The sequence below is a fragment of the Hyla sarda genome, assembly GCF_029499605.1.
Source record: "Hyla sarda isolate aHylSar1 chromosome 1 unlocalized genomic scaffold, aHylSar1.hap1 SUPER_1_unloc_12, whole genome shotgun sequence".
NCBI classification, from domain to species: domain Eukaryota; kingdom Metazoa; phylum Chordata; class Amphibia; order Anura; family Hylidae; genus Hyla; species Hyla sarda.
This window is the reverse complement of record NW_026607573.1, coordinates 156,759-177,480: the sequence shown is the minus strand read 5'-3', so window position 1 is coordinate 177,480 and position 20,722 is coordinate 156,759.

Here is a 20,722-nt window from a genome sequence, read left to right as displayed (position 1 = left end):
TCTGGTGATGACTGGAGAGGTGACACTGCTGGGACATTATACAGTAATGGAGGGGTCTGGTGATGATTAGAGAGGTGACACTGCTGGACATTATACAGTAATGGAGGGGTTTGGTGATGACTGGAGAGGTGACACTGCTGGACATTATACAGTAATGGAGGGGTCTGGTGATGATTAGAGAGGTGACACTGCTGGACATTATACAGTAATGGAGGGGTCTGGTGATGACTGGAGAGGTGACCCTGCTGGGACATTATTCAGTAATGGAGGGGTCTGGTGATGACTGGAGAGGTGACACTGCTGGGACATTATACAGTAATGGAGGGGTCTGGTGATGACTGGAGAGGTGACACTGCTGGGACATTATACAGTAATGGAGGGGTCTGGTGATGACTGGAGAGGTGACACTGCTGGGACATTATACAGTAATGAAGGGGTCTGGTGATGACTGGAGAGGTGACACTGCTGGGACATTATACAGTAATGGAGGGGTCTGGTGATGATTAGAGAGGTGACACTGCTGGGATCATTATATAGTAATGGAGGAGTCTGGTGATGACTGGAGAGGTGACGCTGCTGGGACATTATACAGTAATGGAGGGGTCTGGTGATGACTGGAGAGGTGACACTGCTGGGACATTATACAGTAATGGAGGGGTCTGGTAATGATTAGAGAAGTGACACTGCTGGGACATTATACAGTAATGGAGGGGTCCTCTGATGACCTGAGAGGTGACACTGCTGGTACATTATACAGTAATGGAGGGGTCTGGTGATGACTGGAGAGGTGACACTGCTGGGACATTATACAGTAATGGAGGGGTCTGGTGATGACTGGAGTGGTGACACTGCTGGGACATTATACAGTAATGGAGGGATCTGGTGATGACTGGAGAGGTGACACTGCTGGGACATTATACAGTAATGGATGGGTCTGGTGATGACTGGAGAGGTGACACTGCTGGGACATTATATAGTAATGGAGGGGTCTGGTGATGACTGGAGAGGTGACACTGCTGGGACATTATACAGTAATGGAGGGGTCTGGTGATGACTGGAGAGGTGACACTGCTGGGACATTATACAGTAATGGAGGGGTCTGGTGATGACTGGAGAGGTGACACTGCTGGGACATTATACAGTAATGGAGGGGTCTGGTGATGACTGGAGAGGTGACACTGCTGGGACATTATACAGTAATGAAGGGGTCTGGTGATGACTGGAGAGGTGACACTGCTGGGACATTATACAGTAATGGAGGGGTCTGGTGATGATTAGAGAGGTGACACTGCTGGGATCATTATATAGTAATGGAGGAGTCTGGTGATGGCTGGAGAGGTGACGCTGCTGGGACATTATACAGTAATGGAGGGGTCTGGTGATGACTGGAGAGGTGACACTGCTGGGACATTATACAGTAATTGAGGGGTCTGGTGATGACTGGAGAGGTGACACTGCTGGGACATTATACAGTAATGGAGGGGTCTGGTAATGATTAGAGAAGTGACACTGCTGGGACATTATACAGTAATGGAGGGGTCCTCTGATGACCTGAGAGGTGACACTGCTGGGACATTATACAGTAATGGAGGGGTCTGGTGATGACTGAAGAGGTGACACTGCTGGGACATTATACAGTAATGGAGGGGTCTGGTGATGACTGGAGAGGTGACACTGCTGGGACATTATACAGTAATGGAGGGGTCTGGTGATGACTGGAGAGGTGACTCTGCTGGGATATTATACAGTAATGGAGGGGTCTGGTGATGACTGGAGAGGTGACACTGCTGGGACATTATACAGTAATGGAGGGGTCTGGTGATGACTGGAGAGGTGACCCTGCTGGGACATTATACAGTAATGGAGGGGTCTGGTGATGACTGGAGAGGTAACTCTGCTGGGACATTATACAGTAATGGAGGGGTCTGGTGATGACTGGAGAGGTGACACTGCTGGGACATTATACAGTAATGGAGGGGTCTGGTGATGATTAGAGAGCTGACACTGCTGGGACATTATACAGTAATGGAGGGGTCTGGTGATGACTGGAGAGGTGACACTGCTGGGACATTATACAGTAATGGAGGGGTCTGGTGATGACTGGAGAGGTGACACTGCTGGACATTATATAGTAATGGAGGGGTCTGGTGATGATTAGAGAGGTGACACTGCTGGGACATCATACAGTAATGGAGGGGTCTGGTGATGATTAGAGAGGTGACCCTGATAGGACATTATACAGTAATGGAGGGGTCTGGTGATGACTGGAGAGGTGACACTGCTGGGACATTATACAGTAATGGAGGGGTCTGGTGATGACTGGAGAGGTGACACTGCTGGGACATTATGCAGGCTTTATACATCTTAACCCCTAGCCCCCTCCCATAGACATGAATGGAGGGCATAGGGGTTAAGATATATAAAGCCATAATACCCCTTTAAAAAGCCCCCTCCCCATCAACCCCTCAGTGTTTTCTGTTCCTAAGGAGCATACATGGATAGGTTCTTACCTCCTGTCCCTGGGCTGGTGTGGCTCCGGTCTTGTTTGTGCTGGGGCTGAGACATTGGAGGTTGGTCACTGTGGTCTCCCTCCTCTTTATACCGCACTGGTCACCCTTCTTGGTGGAGCTGTCTCTTTGGTCCCTCTATGGACAGGGGGTCTCATTGTTTGGCCGGTCTCGGGTTCCATGGGTCCGCCTGGCTGTTCATTGTCTGTTCGGCAAGGAGGCTGAAGAAATCAAAGGTATGTCTAAGGATTCTTCTAAGGAATCGACCATCAAGGGGGAGGGGTGGGGTAGGAGGGCAATTCTCTGGTGGGCAATTAAACGTAGTGTACTGGTGCTGTATCTGGTGGGAGGGGTGAAAACCGGGGCTCCCGTATCCCAGCCGGATCCGGCCCGAACCCCATTCATTTCAATGAGCCAACCGGAGTCAAACGCTGACTCTGGTTGTCTCATTTTTGCCCCGTATACGGTTTTCTGACCGGACCTAAAACCGTTTTATACGTATTGTGAACCCACCCTAAGCCCAGGCAATGTTCCCTATTAGCAGGTGAACAATCCAACGCTTGGGTGAGAGGGGTGGACAATTTAGAAGTGGATTTCTTGAGTTGTCCTCTTATGGATCCAGGAGAAGGTGAGATGAACCCCCAGATATTTCACTTTCTAGTGAAGATTGCGGGGTAAACCCCAAATAGATCTTTTTGCAAACAGACAGAACCCAAAAGTTTCTTCAACCCAAGAGAAAATCCAGAGACAGTAGATATTTTTCGGCAAGAGTGGAACTTCAGCCTAGTGGACGCATTTCCTCCGCGCTTTAGAAAATTCAGATGAAGAAAGAAGGTCGAAATCATAGTCATCGCCCCCATGTGGCCAATGAGAGGTTGATTCAGTCTCCTAAAGCATCTATCTCGGACAGAACTGATTCTCCGTTCCTCAAAAAGAAAACCTTCTCGGTCAAGGACCTCCTAAAAGGATCAAGAGATCTCCAGGTCACAGCCTGGCCTAAGAAATATGGTCTTTATAAAAGAGTTATAAATAGTTAGGGGCAGCTCTCCGGCCATTCATTCTTGCCTTGAGCGCTCCCTCTCCCCTGACATGCCTGGTCCCGGGACTCGCAATGTGGGACGTTCCCACATGCGTGTCCCAGGCCTTGCTAGGGGCAACACTCTGGCCATGAGCGCCCCCCGTCTAGTGTCTGCGGCACATGTGAGTCCCGGGCATCCTCTCACCTCCTGCTGTCCCAGGCCTTCCTGCTTCTGTGCTTCGCCGACGCGCGCATCCCCTTTCTTTAGGCTGTTGGGACATTCCATCTTGGGGATTAGCTCTGGGATCGTCCTGGTCACTCGCCACGGGACACATTTCCTTGCAATAACTCGCCAGACAACTGTTCTGCATATAAGTCTGGCACCTCGCCAGCTTTATTTACACAGGTTGCAGGTAAAACAAAATCTAACTCAGGAACAAACCAAAGTCCTAGACCGTCTGGTCACTGACTACACATATCAGCATGCCCTGACTACTAACTGGTGAGCTACCCTCAGCCAGCATAAAACATGTGCCCCTGCAACCTGTTTTACTCACTGTTCACACTGTCACTTGGGGCCACTCACAGATTCCAGCTGTGTGCTTCCTCAACAGGGCCCGAGTGTCTCCCCCTACAGCAACATGCTGTTTCCCAGGGAGAGCCCCAACTATTCTGTTTCCTTTCCTTTTAAACACACTTCCCCTTCCTGTTACCTCATTAATCAGGCCACAGGTGGAGCATTCTCCAGAGTTAGCAAGGAAAATACACCCTTTCCTTCCCACACTGCCACAGTGTGCACGCGCCGGCGTTGTTAGATTTAAAGGGCTAGTATGCCCATAATTGGTCGCTTGCTGGGCAGACTCTATATAAGTCCAGCACCTCCCTATCATGGTGCCGGATCTTTGTGCTTAGTGCCCTAGAGAAAGCGTTACTGTGAGTGTACCATTTAGTGTTTCTGACTTCCAGCTTGTGACCTGACTTTGCTCTTTTGCTGCCTGCCTCCTGACCTTGTGCCTGTGACCCGACTATGCTCCTTTGCTGCCTTCCCTCTGACGCGTGCTACATCTGACTACACGACATTCTCTGTGCCAAGTTCTATCTGGGCAACTTGTATGGACGGATCGTGCAAGGGGTAGCAACCTGGGTGCCGCCTGCCGCAGCAAGTCCATCCCGCTTTTCGGGCTCTGGTGAAAACCAGCGGCACCTTAGACTCCGCTTCCTGGTACAGTTCATTCATTGTCCCCACACGACAGCGGATCCACTTCTCAGCTGATTACAGTAAGACCGTTACATAAATACCTTATTAAAAAGTTGTTTTTTTTAAAAGACTCCTCTACAATTTATTTGAAATATTGGAAAAAATTCACCGCCTGGTGTGGTTCTACTCCAGATCCTCTCATTCCGGATATTTCCCAAATTGTAGACTTTCCGAGAAGGGACTCTCGTTAAAAGTTCACACTGGGGCTTTAGGCTGATATTTTGACAACTGTGAAGCTGATCATAAATGGGTCAAAAGATTCTTTAGAGCTATTGCTACACTAAAGCCACAAATTACCAGCCTCTCCCCTCCTTGGAATTTGAATTTAGTGTTAAAGGAGCATTCCGGCCTTTGACATCTTTTCTCCTCTCCTTTGGATAGGGGATAAAATATCTGATCGTAGGGGTCCTGCCAGTGCTGCTCCCGAGACTGAGAAGTGACATCAAGCCACGCCCCCTCCATTCATGTCTATGGGAGGGGGCATAACGCCATGACATCACGTCTCGGAGGCAGTGCCCAGAAAAAAATGCTGAATGCTGCACCGAGATCGTGGGGGTCCCAACGGCGCTGCTCTCCGGGACTGAGAAGTGACGTCACGCCACGTCCTTTCCATTCATGTCTATGGGAGGGGGAGTGAAACCCGTCACACCCCCTCCCATAGACATGAATGGAGGGGGCGTGGCATGATTTCACAAAGGGGTGTGGCTGTGACATCACGTTTTGGAGGCAGTGCCCAGCAACAAATGCAGTAGGCTGCACCGAGATCGTGGGGTCCCAACGGCGCTGCTCCCGGGACTGAGAAGTGACGTCACACCACGCCCCCTCCATTCATGTCTATGGGAGGGGGCGTGACAGGCGTCACGCCCCCTCCCATAGACATGAATGGAAGGGGCATGGCGTGATGTCATGATGGGGTGTGGCCGTGACATCACATCTTGGAGGCAGTGCCCAGCAAAAAATGCTGTGGGCTGCACCGAGATCGTGGGGGTCCCAACGGCGCTTCTCCCAGGACTGAGGAGTGACGTCATGCCACACCCCCTCCATTCATGTCTATGGGAGGGGACGTGACAGCCGTCACACCCCCTCCCATAGACATGAATAAAGGAGGTGTGGCTTGACATCACGAGGGGGTGTGGCTCTGATGTCACGTCTCGGGAGCAGCACCCGTCATAGATTGGTGGAGGCTGCACCAAGATCGCTTGGGTCCCAGTGGCAGGACCCCTGCGATCAGACATCTTATCCTCTATCCTTTGGATAGGGGATAAGATGTCAAAGGCCAGAGTACCCCTTTAACAGCCTTACCCAGCATCCATTTGAGGCTCTACTAGACTTTTCTATCAGAATCGTAACCTGTAAGACTGTTTTATTAGTAGTTATGACCTCTACTAGGCATGTAGGAGAGATTCGGGCACTATCTATTGAGGAACCTTATTTATAGAAGACAGGATTATTATAAAAGTTACTCCAACGTTCTTCCCTAAAGTGGCAACAGACTTTCATAGATCTCAGGACATTGTATTACCCACTGTCAAGAAGAGTTAGTGCGCCCTAACTGTCCCCATGTCCCTTCCTATTGCCTATCCACCCTTACAGATGGATTGACAACCACAAAGACACTCCCTACACTGTGCAAACAGAACAGTACATGTCAGGGAACAAGTCTGGAAAATAAAAGGTTAAAGGGGTTATACAGGAATCGAAAAACAGAGCTTATTCTTTCCAAAACCGCTCCCTGTCTGTCTCCAGGTTGGGTGCGGTTCAGCAGCACAGTTCCATTGAAGTGAATGGAGCCATGTTGTAATACCACACCCAACCTGGAGACAGAGAGGGAGCTGTTTTTTAAAGAAATAAGCTCAGTTTTTCAATTCCTGGACAACCCCTGTCAGGATTCGGCTGGCTGGTGGTGGATCCTCTGTGTCAGTGAGGGATTGGCGTGGACCGTACCGGTGGACCGGTTCTAAGTTGCTACTGGTATTCACCAGAGCCCGCCGCAAAGCGGGATGGTCTTGCTGCGGCGGTAGCAACCAGGTCGTGTCCACCGGTAGCGGCTCAACCTCACTGACTGCTGAGACTGGCGCAGTACAGAAGGACAAGGCAAGAGCAAGGTCGGACGTAGCAGAAGGTCAGGGCAAGCAGCAAGGGTAGTAGTCAGGGGCAACAGCAGAAGGTCTGGAACACAGGCTTGGAACATACACAAAACGCTTTCACTGGCACAAGGCAACAAGATCCGGCGATACCAGGAAGGGGAAGTGGGTTTTTATAAGGAGGACACAGGTGCAGGTACTGATTGGGCCAGGCGCCAATCAATGGTGCACTGGCCCTTTAAATCTCAGAGAGCCGGCGCGCGCGCCCTAGGGAGCGGGGCCGCGTGCGCCGGGATTGAGCGGACGGAGGACGGGGCAGGTGAGGAGACTGGGATGCGAGCCGCGGGCAGGCGCGTCCCGCTACGCGGGTCGCATCCCCGCTGGAGATAGTAGTGCAGCGCTCCCGGTCAGCGGATCGCACGGAGGTGAACGCCACGAGCGCTCCGGGGAGGAGCAGGGACCCAGAGCGCTCGGCAGATGGCCGTTCCACTGTTGCCTGCAACACTTTACGACCCAGATTAGCATCAGCCGATGCAAAGGTATGAACCCGGTAGAAGCTCGAGAAAGTGTGCAAAGACGACCAGGTAGCCGCCTTGCAAATCTGCGAGGCCGAGGCTCTGTTCTGGAGAACCCAGGATGCCTCAACATAATGGGTAGAATGAGTGTCCGGACTGGCGGCTGGTGAGGACACTGGAGGTGGATCCTCTGGACCAGAGAGGCGATGGCTCGGGTCGTACTGGGGGATCGGTTAGTGGTAGTTACTGGTGTTCACCAGAGCCCTCCGCAAAGTGGATGGACTTGCTGCGGCGGTAACTACCAGGTCGTGTCCCTCAGTAGCGACTCGACCTCTCTGGCAGCTGAGACTGGCACGGTACACAAGGACTAGACAGAGGCGAGGTCAGATGTAGCAGAAGGTCAGGGCACAAGGAAACAAGATCCGGCGAGGACAGGAAGGGGAAGTGGGTTTTTATAGCAATGGAGGTGATTGCACTTGATTGGGCCAGGCACCAATTAATGGTGCACTGGCCCTTTAAATTTCAGAGAGCCGGCGCGCGCGCGCCCTAGAGAGCGGGGCCGCGTGCGCCGGGAAGGGACAGAAGGAGGATGGGGCAGGTAAGCAGAACGGGATGAGACCCGCGGGCAGGCACGTCCCGCCACGCGGATCGCATCCCCGCCGGGGGACTCAGAGCAGCGCTCCCGGTCAGCGAGTCTGACCGGGGCGCTGCTAACAGAAGATGAACGCCGCGAGCGTTCCGGGGGAAGAGCGGGACCCGGAGCGCTCGGCGTTACAGTACACCCTCATTGGGTCTCCCCCTCTTTTTAGAACTCAAAAATGTATAAATGACTTCATTGTCCAAGATATTGGCTTCAGGTTCCCAAGACCTCTCTTCAGGGCCACAATTCTCCCAATCAACAAGAATTTTTTTTTTTACCTCGGATGACCTTGGAGGCGAGGATCTCTTTCACAGAGAATACATCAGAGGACCCAGTGACAGGAGCAGGAGCGGTGACCTTGGGGGAATAACGGTTAAGTATGAGAGGTTTGAGAAGAGAAACATGGAAAGAGTTAGGAATGTGAAGACAAGAAGGAAGATGGAGCTTGTAGGAAACTGAATTTATTTGATTCTTGATCTTAAAAGGCCCGAGGTAACGAGGACCCAGCTTGTAGCTAGGGACCCGGAACCGAATGTATTTGGCAGAGAGCCATACTTTGTCACCAGGGGCAAAGACAGGAGGAGTTCTTCTCTTCTTATCCGCATGTCTCTTCATGCGAGACAAGGCCAGTGAGAGCGACTTTTGAGTCTCTCTCCAGATAGATGAGAAGTCCTGAGTTAACTCATCTACTGCAGGAACTCCAGATGAAGTGGGAATGGGGAGGGGGGGGCAGCGGGTGACGGCCGTTCACTACAAAGAATGGTGATTTGGCGAAAGACTCTTGAAAGAAAGAAAGAATTCTTGAAATTGTACGAGAATTCGGCCCAGGGCAGCAGGTCAACCCAATCATCTTGGTGGGAGGAGACAAAATGTCGCAGGTAGTCACCAAGAATTTGGTTCACTCTCTCCACTTGTCCATTGGATTGAGGGTGATAGGCGGACAAGAAATTCAGTTTGATCATTAAATGAGTGCAGAGTGCTCACCAAAATTTTTAAATAAATTGAACGCCTCTATCAGAGACAATATGCGTGGGAAGCCCGTGGAGATGAAAAATGTGCAGAAAAAATTGCTTCGCCAACTGTGGCGCAGAAGGAAGGCCCGGAAGCGGGACAAAATGAGCCATTGTGGAAAAACGATCAATGACCACCAAAATGACGGAGTTGCCATGAGATGAAGGAAGGTCCGTGATGAAGTCCATGGCTATGTGGGACCATGGCTGTTCAGGCATCGGCAGGGGGTGGAGAAACCCTGCAGGCTTCTGGCGTGGAGTTTTATCACGTGCACATACAGTACAGGCCCGTACAAAATCAGTCAGATCTTTTTCCAGGGAGGACCACCAGTAGTGTCTAGAAATTAACTGTACAGATTTTTTTAATTCCGGCGTGACCAGCCAGACTGTAGGAATGACCCCATTTGAGAGTCTGGAGGCGAAGACGTGGAGGAACATACGTTTTCCCTGGAGGAACTGGCACCAGAGAAGCAGGAGCAAAAGAGATCAGGCACTCAGGAGGTATGATGTGCTGAGGAAGGGTCTCGGCTTCGGAGGCATCGGTGGATCGTGATAAGGCATCTGCCCTGATATTCTTGTTTGCAGGACGAAAATTAATCTGAAAATTGAAGCGGGCAAAGAACAACGACCACCTGGCCTGGCGAGGATTTAAACGCTGGGCGAGCTGGAGATAGGACAGATTTTTATGATCTGTATAGATAGTGATAGGATGAAGGGACCCTTCCAGGAGATGTCTCCACTCTTCAAGTGCCAACTTGATGGCCAACAGTTCACGGTCTCCTATAGAATAGTTTTTTTCAGGAGACGAAAAGGTTTTAGAGAAAAAAACGCAAGTGACGTTTTTTCCCTTAGCGGTTCTTTGAAGAAGGACGGCCCCGGCTCCTACTGAAGAGGCGTCAACCTCAAGGAAGAAAGGCTTCAGTGGATCCGGTCTAGACAAAACTGGTGCAGAAGCGAAGGCGGCCTTAAGGTGAGTAAAAGCTTCATCCGCTTGGGAAGGCTAGGACCTCGTATTAGCGTTTTTCTTTTTCAGTGCCACAATAGGAGCAACGATGGTGGAGAAGTGGGAAATGAACTGATGATAGTAATTGGCGAATCCGAGGAAACGCTGAATAGCACGAAGTCCAGAGGGGCGTGGCCAATCCAAGACCGTGGAGAGCTTGTCAGGATCCATTTGAAGACCCTGTACAGAGACCAGGTATCCCAGGAAAGGAAGACAACTGCGTTCAAAAAGGCATTTTTCTAACTTGGCGTAAAGACAATTTACACGGGGGGGCGTGTCCTGCAGTGCATGGCGGCGGTCGCATAAACCTTGTGCTCCGCTGCAGCCCAGGCCTAACAGCGGCTACACAGCATTGATCCTGAGTATATCGCTACAACAACTGTGCCCACCGGTACCTGAACTATCGGGGCACCTGATGATGACCCGGAGGCGAGGGAAAAAGAGCCCATTGAAGCTCACGGCGTTCTTTCCTGCTGCAGAGGCCTCACAAGATGGCGCGGCTCAGTGCGGGTCAGCGTCTCCGGCTACTGGAAGTGCCTCACCAACGTCTTCATCCTCTCAGACGGGCTGCGCCCTGGAGGCTTCTCCTTCAACTCCTCCGATTCTCCTGACAGGCTGGTCGCCCTCGGTGCAGCAGGACCCGCAGGTACCGTTTTCCCCGATCTCCTCCAAGCCACTGGGAGCGGGGACACTGCATACTAGAGGCCCAGGAGGCCCTGAGGGGAGCTCTCCGTCGGCGCCCCTAACTGAACCTATTATGAGGGGGCTTCTCGCTGAGCTACATACCTCCATTCAGGGTGACATTAAGGCAGCCGTGTCCAATATACAGCATGAGATCTCCTCTCTTGGTCACCGCACATCGCACATTGAGAACAAGATGGCGGAACTCACCTCTTCTCATAATGAAGTAGTGGACTTAGCTAATGGCCTGGAGGATGAGGTTGCCGCTCTTCAACTTAAGATAGCTGATATGGAGGACAGGTCTCGCCGCAACAACTTAAGGGTGAGAGGGGTGCCGGAGTCTGTGAAAACGGAGGACCTCAACACCTTCCTAACAGATTATTTTGCATTGTTGTTGCCTCAGGCTTCCACCCTAGATCTGCTAATGGACAGAGTCCACAGGCTTCCTAAGCCCAAAACCCTACCAGCTGCTACACCGAGGGATGTGATTCTGCGCCTTCACTTTTACCACATTAAGGAGCAATTGATGTTGGTGGCGCGCTCCTCACCCTCCCTACCAGAGGGTTATTCGGGACTCCAACTTTTCACGGATCTTTCTGCTGCCACTCTAGCCAGGAGACGTGAGTTCAGTGTAGGGACTAAAGCTCTCAGAGAAAAAGGGATCCCTTATAAATGGGGATTCCCTGTGAAATTGATTATCACCAATAAAGGGTCCAAACATGTGGTCTCTTCCCCGGAGACCCTTCTGCAACTGTGTGCGGAATGGAACTTGCCTGTTGATCTAACTGCTCAGAGGTCCCTGGACATACCACAGGCTGCAAAGATAGCTGAAGAATGGAAGGTTGTCTCCCACCGCAAGAAAAAGATCAAGACATGAACTGTTCCTCTGCCTTTAGACGGGCCTGTCCGACTTGTCTCACTGGCTTGCAACTGGGGTATCCTTCCCCATCTTTTGGGTTACTTATCCTCTTAGTGCTCTGGATACTTTTCCTGAATGTTTAAACATTCGGCCTAACTGCAGTCGAATGTACTTTCCTACCCCCATTAAGACCTACCACATGGTCTTTACTACTGCTTTCTCAATTTATTTGTTCTTTGTTGTTCGTTCTGTTTACTTGTTTTCTGTCCTGTTGGTCCTCCATCACTCACTTTCTCTGATAATGGATATGAGAGGCTCCTCTTGCGAGCTGTTAAGTGTAGATGTATCCTCTTCGACGGGAGTACCTGCTCCTTTTCAGTCTACTGTGCTAATGGTTCTGTTTTGCGTTGATGTATACTTCAAATATGGTTATTAAGGTTGTGTCTATGAATGTGCGAGGTCTTAACTCACCGTATAAAAGGTCTCTGGTGTGGAAGGAGGCTAGACGCCTGGCGGCCGATGTCCTCTGTATACAAGAATCCCATTTATTAGCCCTAGATGCCCATAGACTCCAAAATAAGAGATACCCACATATCTATCAAGCGCATGCTGTTCACAAAAAGGGGGGAGTGGCGATTGCATTTAAGAACACCTTGACGGTTACTGTCCAACACTCTGTGATAGATGATAGAGGTCGTTTTATAATTATTGTGTGCTTACTAAACAATGTCCAATATACCTTAGGCTCCTTATATGCGCCTAATGCGAAACAGTGTACCTTCCTCAGGGCATTCTTGCGCAAATTGGAGTCCTTGAGAAAGGGACACTGCCTACTGCTAGGAGATTTTAATATGACCATGTGGCCTAGTGTAGATTCTACTTCGCCCAGTTTGAAAAAAGAACCCACAGGTTTCTTCACTAGTGTGTCCCAAAATGACCTATATGATGTTTGGCGTATATCCCACCCCACGGAAAGGGACTTCACCTTCTTTTCTCATGTACATAAGATATACACCAGAATAGATTACGCCCTTACCTCCCACTCTCTTCTATCATTGGTTTCAGAGGCCCAAATTATGCCCATAGAATGGTCGGACCATTCCCCCATAAGCGTAACCATTAAAGAATCGCATAGCACCCGCCCGACCCATATTTGGAGACTTAACCCACTAATACTCCATAATCCTGAATACTCTGAAGCAACCAGGTTGGCGGTTGATGCCTACTTCCGCATTAATGATACTGATGATGTTACAGACCCCATGCTTTGGTGTGCGTTTAAGGCTACAATTAGGGGCCATTTTATTAGCCAAACAGCCTATGACAGGAAGCTCCGCCAGACCAAAACACTAGAACTCCAGCAGCGCCTTGCGGAATTACATAGGCGTAATAAGATCTCGTACTCTCCATCACTAGTAGGAGAAATTTCTCAGGTTAGTGCTACCCTACACTCCCTCTCCTTACACAGCTATGAGATGGCACTGAGAAGGCTCAAAATGACATGGTATTGGCAGGGTAATAGATCTGGCTCTATACTGGCTAAACAACTTAAAAAACGTCAGGATAAGGGGAGAATCCCCTTCCTTACTAACTCTGATGGTTCTATAGTTACTGACCCTCAAAGTATAGCCAATTGTTTTGCAGATTTTTATAGTAAATTGTACAATCTTCAGCATGACATTGCTACTCCACAACCTGATGAAGCAGTTATCTCTTCTTTTCTGTCCTCTATGTCCCTCCCCTCTCTGTCCGCGGACCAAGCATCTGATCTTTGCTCTCCCTTCTCCTCAGAAGAAATTCTTGAATGTGTGCGTTCCCTCAAGCCCTCGAAGTCACCTGGCCCTGATGGTATTACAAATGAATTTTATAAGAGATTTGGCCTCTCCGTGGCTCCCTTCTTGGCCAGAGCCTTCAACCATATTAAGGAGAACGGTGTGCCCCCTAAGGAGATGTTGGATGCTCTGGTCATTACCATACCTAAACCTGGTAAGCCATTGGACTCTACCCTAAATTACAGACCAATCTCTCTCCTAAATAGTGATATTAAATTGTATGCCCTGGCTCTTGCTGCCAGGTTGAATAGGGTCTTGCCGGACCTAATTCACAGGGACCAGGTTGGCTTCGTCAAGGGTCGTCAAACGGTGGATGGTACGAGACGCTTTCTCGACATCATTACAAAAGCGCATTCTGATCGGACGCCTTCTCTCTTGCTATCCCTTGATGCGGAGAAGGCGTTCGATCGAGTGCACTGGGGATATTTGCGAAGTGTGCTGCGTAAGTTTGGTTTTCCCCACTCTTTGGAATCCGCCATTATGGCACTATATACGCTCCCATCTGCTAGAATTTACACGATGGGTACCCTTTCTAATAGTTTCTCACTTAGCAATGGGACTAGACAGGGGTGCCCACTATCCCCCCTTATATTTACCTTAGTTATGGAGCCGTTTGCTCAATCCATCAGGGACTCCCCAAACATTGCGGGCATTCAAATAGGTAAAGTAGACCACAGGATTGGCTTGTTCGCCGACGATGTTATCATTAGTCTCTCCAACCCCCTGAGCTCCTTAGGCCCAGTTATGGACATTATTGATGCCTTTGGTCGAGTTAGCTTTTATAAGATTAACCCCACAAAGTCGTGTATCTTACCATTGCAGATACCCACTGAGCAACAGCGAGTACTACAAGCTAAATATCCCTTTCAATGGGTCACTGACCAGATTCCTTACCTAGGCATAGTCCTTACTGCGTTGCCTGATAAGACAATTGCTTCTAATTTTGCTGTTTTGAGGTCCCTGCTTACCAAAGAAATTGATCACTTCTCCAAGCTCCCTGTCTCATGGGCGGGACGTGTTGCCACTGCTAAGATGATGCTGCTCCCTAAAATTTTATATTTTTTTAGATGCCTGCCGATGATAGTTCCCGCCTCCTTCCTCTCACAACTACAGAGAATGCTCTTACGATTTATTTGGGATGGTAAGCATCCTAGGGTTGGTGCGAATATATTGTATCGCCCTGTGCATGAGGGGGGTATGGGGGTGCCGAACCTTAAAATGTACTATCACGCTGTTCTACTCGATCAGCTTAAAAAATGGTGGTGGCAGGACGCTCCCCCCCTGTGGGTAGATATTGAAGCTGCTGTCCTCAATGTCTCTAATTTCAATAACTTTCTCTGGGCATTGCGCTTTAACCCTACCTTTGCTCCCTCTTCTCCTTTCTCTACTATTGCGGCTGCTATCAGGTTGTGGAGTAGGGTGGCGCGAATTAAAAGTCTTTGTCCACCTAGAGTGAAGGATATCCCTTTAGCTGCTATAGGAGACTATATTCTAGATATAGATTTTAAGCCCTGGATAGATGCGGGCATCCTCACGGTGGCACTGCTTAGCGATGCTAATGGGTTAATGCCTTTCACTGATATTGTACACATATTCTCTATATCACAGAAAGACTTTTACAAATACTTGAGGCTTAGACATTTTTTGAGATCCCTCCCTTGGGATAGCTCTCAGCCTCGCACTGCGTATGAACATCATTTTCTGTGTAGGGACTCCTCTACTAGGGGTATCTCCCTTGCTTATGTAGCTTTGACTGAGGAAGAGGGGGGAGTGGACAGTACGTTTAAGTCCAGATGGGAGGAGGACCTGGCACGCAGATTCACGACTGAGCAGTGGAGCTTTGTCTTTGACTTGCACAAAAAATATTCTAAATGTGTTAATCATTTCGAAGCTTCTAGGAAGCTCCTATATCGATGGTACTACACGCCGGTTCGTCTGGCTAAAATATACCCTACCACCTCCCCAGTATGTTGGCGATGTAACCGGGAAAGTGGTACCTTGCTACACGTGTGGTGGACTTGCCCGTTAATTGCACCTCTTTGGACCGAAATTAAGAAGTTATTGGACAGTCTAGTGGATTGCCCCTTCCCATGGGGCCCAGAGAGTGCACTACTATTTCTGTCCCTAGAACAAGTTCCCCCGCATTATATGACCATTTTATATCATATTCTGATAGTTGTGAGGGCTCACATTGCTCGGAGGTGGAAGTCGACTGGGGTGCCGGGTCTTCCTGCCATCCTGGCGGAGGTGCATAGTAACCTCGTGTTGGAGGGATTGATAGCGAAGAGGTGTGGGGCTTCTAATAGCCGTATAGCTACTCTGTCCCAGTGGACGGACAGATGTTCGACCTCAATTAGGGTCGTAGATTAGCTAATCGTATATGCACGATGTATCTCACTCTGATATGTGTATTATGATATGTGTATTATGATTATGATTGTATTGGTGGTCTCTCATACCTTGTTTTATACATCATATATTGAGGACCTTACTGTTGTTCTTGTTATATGAAAATTTATAAATAAAGTTTTTTTAAAAAAAAAAAGACAATTTACACAAAGGCGCTGGAGCACTTGACGGACATGGAGCCGGTGTTCCTCAAGGTTGGAAGAGAAAATTAGGATGTCATCTAGGTAGACAACTACAAAGGTATACAGTAAGTCCCGAAAGATTTCGTTGACAAAGTCTTTAAAGACAGCAGGGGCATTGCAAAGTCCAAATGGCATGACAAGATATTCGAAGTGGCCATCACGTGTGTTAAAAGTGGTTTTCCACTCATCTCCTTCACGAATTCTGATGAGATTATAGGCGTCCCTGAGGTCAAGCTTAGTAAAAACTCTTGCTCCGCGCAGACGGTCAAAGAGCTCAGAGATGAGAGGCAAAGGGTAGCGGTTCTTTACAGTAAATTTATTGAGGCCACGATAGTCTATGCAGGGGCGTAGTGAACCATCCTTCTTGGCAACGAAGAAGAACCCCGCTCCGGTGGGTGAAGAAGACTTCCTAATAAAACCTCTCTTAAGATTTTCCTGAATGTATTCAGTCATGGCCTTGGTCTCTGGAGCGGAGAGAGGATAAATTCTGCCACGGGGCGGTGTGGTACCAGGGAGCAAATCAATAGGACAGTCGTAGGGTCTATGTGGTGGCAGGACCTCTGCTTGCTTTTTACTAAAGACGTCAGTGTAGTCCTGGTAGGCCTTAGGAAGGCCAAGCAAGGGAGTAGTGATGGGGACTTGGCTGATTGGTACTGGCTTAAGGCAACATTTGTGGCAGGAGGCGCCCCAGGACTTAATGTCCCCAGTGGTCCAGTCGAGGGTAGGAGTGTGACGCTGGAGCCAGGGCAAGCCAAGCAAAATGTTCGAGGTACAATTCGGCAAAACAAAGAAAGGTACTACACGCCGGTTCGTCTGGCTAAAATATACCCTACCACCTCCCCAGTATGTTGGCGATGTAACCGGGAAAGTGGTACCTTGCTACACGTGTGGTGGACTTGCCCGTTAATTGCACCTCTTTGGACCGAAATTAAGAAGTTATTGGACAGTCTAGTGGATTGCCCCTTCCCATGGGGCCCAGAGAGTGCACTACTATTTCTGTCCCTAGAACAAGTTCCCCCGCATTATATGACCATTTTATATCATATTCTGATAGTTGTGAGGGCTCACATTGCTCGGAGGTGGAAGTCGACTGGGGTGCCGGGTCTTCCTGCCATCCTGGCGGAGGTGCATAGTAACCTCGTGTTGGAGGGATTGATAGCGAAGAGGTGTGGGGCTTCTAATAGCCGTATAGCTACTCTGTCCCAGTGGACGGACAGATGTTCGACCTCAATTAGGGTCGTAGATTAGCTAATCGTATATGCACGATGTATCTCACTCTGATATGTGTATTATGATATGTGTATTATGATTATGATTGTATTGGTGGTCTCTCATACCTTGTTTTATACATCATATATTGAGGACCTTACTGTTGTTCTTGTTATATGAAATTCTGCCACGGGGCGGTGTGGTACCAGGGAGCAAATCAATAGGACAGTCGTAGGGTCTATGTGGTGGCAGGACCTCTGCTTGCTTTTTACTAAAGACGTCAGTGTAGTCCTGGTAGGCCTTAGGAAGGCCAAGCAAGGGAGTAGTGATGGGGACTTGGCTGATTGGTACTGGCTTAAGGCAACATTTGTGGCAGGAGGCGCCCCAGGACTTAATGTCCCCAGTGGTCCAGTCGAGGGTAGGAGTGTGACGCTGGAGCCAGGGCAAGCCAAGCAAAATGTTCGAGGTACAATTCGGCAAAACAAAGAAAGGTAGTAGTGATGGGGACTTGGCTGATTGGTACTGGCAGTGGTCCAGTCGAGGGTAGGAGTGTGACGCTGGAGCCAGGGCAAGCCAAGCAAAATGTTCGAGGTACAATTCGGCAAAACAAAGAAAGGTAGTAGTGATGGGGACTTGGCTGATTGGTACTGGCAGTGGTCCAGTCGAGGGTAGGAGTGTGACGCTGGAGCCAGGGCAAGCCAAGCAAAATGTTCGAGGTACAATTCGGCAAAACAAAGAATTCAATCTTTTCTTGATGGAGAACTCCAATGGTCATGAGCAAGGGTTCTGTGCGGTAACGCATGGTGCAGTCCAGATTCTCTCCGTTTACAGATGAGATGAAGAAGGGTTTGATGAGACGGGTAACTGGAATGTTAAATCTGTTGATGAACGAGGCTTCAATAAAGTTTCCTGCAGAACCAGAGTCCAGGAAGGCCACCGCAGAGAAGGAGGAGTTAGCGGATGGAGAAATCCACACTGGAATAGTCAGGCGTGGAGAGGAGAAATTCACACCTAGTAACGCCTCTCCCACGTTAACTAGGTGCGTGTGTTTCCCTGACGCGGAGGGTGAACAGGGCAGTCTTTAAGGAAATGTTCAGTACTGGCACAGTACAAGCACAGATTTCCATTTCTGCGGCGAGTCCTCTCTTCTTGGGTCAGGCGAGACCGGTCCACTTGCATAGCCACCTCGGCGGGAGGCACAGGGGAAGGTTGCAGAGAACTCTGGAAGAGAGGTGCCGAGCGAGGAAACCGCCTGGTGTGAACAAGATCCTTTTCTTGGCGGAGCTCCTGGCGTCTTTCCGTGAAACGCATGTCTATGCGGGTGGCCAACTGGATGAGTTCAGGCAAGGTAGCAGGAATTGCTCGTGTGGCCAGAACATCTTTGATGTGGCTGGATAAACCTTCTTGAAGGTCGCGCAGAGGGCCTCGTTGTTCCAAGCTAGCTCAGAGGCGAGGGTGCAGAATTGGATAGCATATTCGCTCCCTTGGACGAGATTCAGAAGAGCCGTCTCGGCAGAGGAGGCCCAGGCTGGTTCCTCGAAGACGCTGCATACTTCGGAGAAAAAGGACTGGACGGAAGCAGTGACAGGATCGTTGCGGTCCCACAGCGGTGTGGCCCAGGACAAGGCCTTTCCAGATAACAAACTGACCACAAAAGCCACCTTCGATGGTTCTGTGGGGAACTGGTCCGACATCATTTCAAGGTGCAGGGAACATTGGGACAGGAATCCCCGGCACATCTTAGAGTCCCCGTCAAATTTCTCCGGAAGAGACAAGCGGATTCTAGAGGAAGTTGCAGCAACTCGGAGTGGAGGAGAAGCTGGAGCTGGCGGAGGAGATGGTTGACGCTGGGCAGGCAGAAGCTGCTGGAGCATGGCGGTCAACTGCGTCAGCTGTTGTCCTTGTTGGGCGATCTGCTGGGACTGCTGGGCAACAATGGTAGTGAGATCAGCAAGACTCAGCAGCGACCCCTCAGCTGGATCCATGGCCGGATCTACTGTCAGGATCCGGACTGGCGGCTGGTGAGGACACTGGAGGTGGATCCTCTGGACCAGAGAGGCAATGGCGCGGGTCGTACTGGGGGATCGGTTCTAAGTAGTTACTGGTGTTCACCAGAGCCCGCCACAAAGCGGGATGGACTTGCTGCGGCGGTAACTACCAGGTCGTGTCCCTCAGTAGCGACTCGACCTCTCTGGCAGCTGAGACTGGCACGGTACACAAGGACTAGACAGAGGCGAGGTCAGAGGTAGCAGAAGGTCAGGGAAGGCGGCAAGGTTCGTAGTCAGGGGTGACGGCAGAAGATCTGGGTACGCAGGCAAGGTAACACAGGAAACGCTTTCTCAGGGCACAAGGCAACAAGATCCGGCGAGGACAGGAAGGGGAAGTGGGTTTTTATAGCAATGGAGGTGGTTGCACTTGATTGGGCCAGGCACCAATTAATGGTGCACTGGCCCTTTAAATTTCAGAGAGCTGGCGCACGCGCCCTAGAGAGTGGGGCCACGCGCGCTGGGACGGGACAGAAGGAGGACGGGGCAGGTAAGAGGAACGGGATGCGACCCGCGGGCAGGCACGTCCCGCCGCGTAGGGTCGCATCCCCGCCGGGGGACTCAGAGCAGCGCTCCCGGTCAGCGAGTCTGACCGGGGCGCTGCTAACAGAAGATGAACGCTGCGAGCGCTCCGGGGGAGGAGCGGGACCCGGAGCGCTCGGCGTTACAATGAGCCACAACCCTGAAAGGAGGAATCTTCCCCTTACAGCGATAGGCTTCCGAAAAGGCAGACCGATTCCACCGAGATATGGTGACCTTGGAAGCAGGTTGTCCCTTACGACGACCTTCCGTGAGGATGAAAAAGGAATCACACTGATGAAACGAAGAAGTAATAGAGAGATAGGACCACTGTTACGCCGAGCGCTCCGGGTCCCCGTTCCTCCCCGGAGCGCTCGCCTCATCCTCGTTGCTGCAGCGCCCCGGTCAGATCCACTGACCGGGTGCGCTGCGGTACCGCCTCCAGCCGGGATGCGATTCGCGATGCGGGTGGCGCCCGCTCGCGATGCGCACCCCGGTCCCCGTACCTGACTCGCTCTCCGTCGGTCCTGTCCCGGCGCGCGCGGCCCCGCTCCCTAGGGCGCGCGCGCGCCGGGTCTCTGCAATTTAAAGGGCCAGTGCACCAATGTTGGTGCCTGGCCCAATCTTCCCAATTACCAATTAGTGTGATCACCTGTGTACTTCCCTATATTACCTCACTTCCCCTGCACTCCCTGGCCGGATCTTGTTGCCTTAGTGCCTAGTGAAAGCGTTCCCTTGTCTGTTCCTAGCCCGTGTTCCTGACCTCCTGCCGTTGCCCCTGACTACGATCCTTGCTGCCTGCCTCGACCTTCTGCTACGTCCGACCTTGCTTCTGCCTACTCCCTTGTACCTCGCCTATCTTCAGTATCTTCAGCAGTCAGAGAGGTGAGCCGTTGCTAGTGGATACGACCTGGTCACTACCGCCGCAGCAAGACCATCCCGCTTTGCGGC